The 4,146-nt window shown below is 40.5% G+C and overlaps 1 protein-coding gene across 1 annotated transcript in view; it reads right to left on the bottom strand.

Moving 5' to 3' along the window:
• The window catches only part of ITCH (itchy E3 ubiquitin protein ligase), a 144,997-nt gene that overhangs the window by 57,345 nt on the left and 83,506 nt on the right, over window positions 1–4,146 (bottom strand). The window lies entirely within an intron of this gene.

The following is a 4,146-nucleotide window of genomic DNA, read 5'->3' on the forward strand; positions in this document are numbered from 1 at the left end:
ATCACAAACCTGCTTCTGACATTTAAAGCTACGTCTTATGTCAGCTGATCTTAAAATGAAAAGAGAACTCCAAATGTGCATAATATACAGAAAAATAGGACCCTGCATCTTATGATACACAGGTTTTGCTGGTCAAGGCATCTTCAGTGTATAAGCTTATCACCAACTCAAAGGCTGTCTCTAAAGAAAACATAATCACCCAGTGTCACAGCTTGCGCTTGTTAACATGATAGCAAGATAGATTCATGTCTTGGCAGTAGCATTAAGTTTTTAAAAATTTATTTGCAGAATCCAGAATTTTCTTTCTCTCTACTTTTTTTTATTATTATTATTATTATTTTTATTTTTAGATGGAGCCTTGCTCTGTTGCCCAGGCTGGACTGGAGAGCAGTGGTGTAATCTTGGCTCACTGCAGCCTCACAACCTCTCAGGTCCAAGCAATTCTCCTGCCTCAGCCTCCCAAGTAGTTGGGACTACAGGCACCTGCCATCACTCCCAGCTAATTTTTGTATTTTTTGTAGAGATGGGGTTTCACCATGTCGGCCAGGCTGGTCACAAAACTACTGACCTCAGGCGATCCACCTGCCTCAGCCTCCGGAAGTGCTGGGATCACAGGCATGAGCCACCACATTCAGCCAGAATCCTTTCTTGTTTAAAAATATATATCCAAATAATTTTTATAACCTAAAAATAATACTCTAACTATATAGCTGAACATATGTTCAACTTTTTTCTTTCTTTTTGAAATAGTCTTGCTCTGTCGCCCAGGCTGGAGTGCAGTAAGCAATCACAGCTCACTACAGGCCTGACCTCTCAGGCTCAAGCGATCCTCCCACTTCAGCCACTCAAGTAGCAGAACTATAGGCATGCACCACCACACCTAGCTAATTTTTGTATTTTTTGTAAAGATGGGGTTTCACCATGTTGCCCAGCCTGATCTCAAATTCCTGAACACAAGCCTTGGCCTCCCAAAGTACTGGGATTAGAGGCATGAGCCACTGTAATGGCCATTCATCTTTTATCTGTCAGGAAATTTCAGATTTCAGGGCAAGATTTTCCTTTCAGAAGCTAACATTAGGCAAGAGAAAATTAATAACAAACTTTTTTTCTCATGTATATTCTAAGTATATGCTGCTGAGATCAGCTTTGACACACTTGTGAACTGAAGGCTCATTCACTTAATGAGAGGAAGTGCTGTGGTTATAGAGCTGATTTCTTACTTTGTTGAAAAATCACATGATAAACAATACTGAAATTACTGAACATCAACTCCAAATGCACATTACAACACTTCCTGATTTGATGAATAAAACAGTAAAAAACAGAAACTTCTTGTCATTCTATGCATTCTTTCACAGTAACTATGAACATGAGAAAATATCTTCATACTTGATGGATGAAGCATCTATACAAAGCCCTATTAAGTAACAATGGTGAACCAAAAGCATTCTTTGTTCTCTAGCCTCTACAGTATGTGTATGTGTTAAAAATTCTTCACTGCCTAGCTAGGCATGGGGGCACACAATTGTAATTCCAGCTACTCAGGAATTTCAGCTACTCAAGCGAGGTAAGAAAATCACTTGATGCCAGGAGTTCAAAGCTGCAGTGTGCAACTACTGTGCCAGAGTATAGCCATTGCACTCCAGCCCGGGCAACACAGGGAGACCCCTAGCTCTAAAAAAAACAAACAAATTCTTCACTGTCAGCTTATGAGATAGTAATGTCTAGTCCTAGCACACAAAAGTCTGAAAGGGCGCAGGCTATAAGCTGGGATGCTAACATCCTGGGTCAACCCTGAAGGTATCTTGGGTGGGTTGCTTCATCTGATACAGTACCACCAGTATTGTCACTAGTTCTACAAGTAAGGCACATACCCCAAAGGCAGCGAGTCATAAGCAGTGCTCAGTTTCAGTAAGATAATCACAAACTCCTTTAGGAAAGAGAACTACTTCAACATGAGGAATGTGAAACCTAAAAATAAGCAGACTGTAAAACAGCAGAACAAAACCCTAATAACCTGGCTAAGTTGGATCTTTAGACACAGTATTTTAGCAAAGTGTTGTTGGCTAAAGTAAAAATGAGAAAGATCTGGATGATAAAGAAAATGATGAATAAAGAAAGCAAGGACCAGCTTGCAGAAGAGGCTTTTCTAATAAAGGAAATGTAGCCCACAACTCAGGTTTCTATAAGCAAGAGGCATTTTTTTCTACACCTGTCCTATAGAAAGAGTAAAATGGCTTGTTTCTCACCATAACCATGAAGCAGGTCATAGTTTATCTACAACTTTTTTTTTCTTTTTTGAGACAGGGTCTCACTCTGTTGCCCAGGCAGAAGCACAGTGGCACAAACTTGGCTTACTGCAGCCTTGACTTCCCAGGCTCAGGTGATCCTCCCACCTCAGCCTCCCAAGTAGCTGGGATTACAGAGGTGTTCCACCACACCCAGATTAGTTTTTGTATTTTTTTTTTTTACAGAGACAGGTTTTCGCCACGTTGCCCAGGCTGGTCTCCAACTTCTGAGCTCAAGCAATCCTCCCACTTTGGCCTTCCAAAGTGCTGAGATTACAGGTGTGAGCCCCTATGCCTGGCCTGCGATACAATTAAGAGGATAAATACATGAACTTCTGATATATCTTTTTAGTGCATGATTTTTTTCTCCTTCTGTAACATAAGACATACAACTCTAGAAATAAAGCCGGGAAACTCTAGAAATGAAACCATCCATGTCTGGGAATACAATCTGACAGGTAAAGTTCAATATGCCTTTTAAGGACAACATCCTCTCTTCTAAAGTACTTCATACTAACCATTCATCGATCACTCTTAGGCTTCGATAGAGACAGAGGGCTTCTTAACTCCAGACTGCCAGGCTTTGGTAAAGACAGAAATTCAAAATTTACTTTCTTTTTTTTTTGAGACAGGGTCTTGCTTTGTCACGCGGGCTGGAGCGCAACAGCGTGACCTCGGCTCACTGAAGCCTCAAACTCCCAGGCTCAGGTGATCCTCAGCCTTCCAAGTAGCTGGGACTATAGGTAAGCACCACCATGCCTGGCTAATTTTTTTTTTTTTAGTAGAGATAAGGTTTCATCGTGTTGCCTAGGCTGGTCTTGAACTCCTGAACTCAAGAAATCCACCTGCCTCAACCTCCCAAAGTATTAGCATTATAAGTGTAAGTCACTGCACTTGGCCCACAACTTTCATATGTCCTCCCATTGTTATAAGCTAATAACAATACCAGTTGTAAGTATGGCCTAATACATTTTTTACCTTTTTGACCCACCAAAGTGTTTTGAGGATACCTTTAAATAAGAGCAATGAGATTTCTCAAAGAAAAGCGTATACCACAGCAGCATTTATTAGGCAGATTCATGTGATCTTGACACATCAATATTTTTCCCCATTACTCTGTAATGCTAGAGCAATCTACCTTGGAGACCAATTTTTCCCAGCAAGACTATCTAGAAATACCACTTTCTGAATTTATCCCAGTATTATGAAATATCTTCAGCTCTTGAAGACAAAACTCTGTTTCCACAATGGGCTTTATCTTGTTTTCCACTTTCTATTAATAAATTCTCTTGCTTTTATGCAAAACTTTCTAGACTGCCATCTTTATTCTGAAACCTTGCTACAATGTGATGAGTATCACATAACATTGTAAAATAGAACCTAGTAGGGTAGGTCTAGCTTAAAGTCTATTAAGGTCTATTTTAATAACTAAGGTATCAAATATACACAATAACAGAACTTGCTCATAAGCTCCATGGTGTAGGGCATGAAGTCGACACCTTCATGTGCTCCTTCCACTGTTCTGTCAGATAATGCCAACTTAACTAAACTCTGAACCTTGTTTTAGGAGAACCAACGTACTCACAATTTTTCAAAAATCTTTTTATCCTGAATTAATTATTACTCATAGGATGTGGTAAAAATTGCACGAAGAGTCTCACATACACTTCAAATCATTTTCTCCAGAGGTGACATCTTTTTTTTTTTTGAGACGGAGTTTCGCTCTTGTTACCCAGGCTGGAGTGCAATGGCGCAATCTCGGCTCACCGCAACCTCCACCTCCTGGGTTCAGGCAATTCTCCTGCCTCAGCCTCCTGAGTAGCTGGGATTACAGGCACGCGCCACCATGCCCAGCTAA

This window comes from Cebus imitator, unplaced genomic scaffold (genome assembly GCF_001604975.1).
Source record: "Cebus imitator isolate Cc_AM_T3 unplaced genomic scaffold, Cebus_imitator-1.0 Scaffold18, whole genome shotgun sequence".
Classification (NCBI taxonomy): domain Eukaryota; kingdom Metazoa; phylum Chordata; class Mammalia; order Primates; family Cebidae; genus Cebus; species Cebus imitator.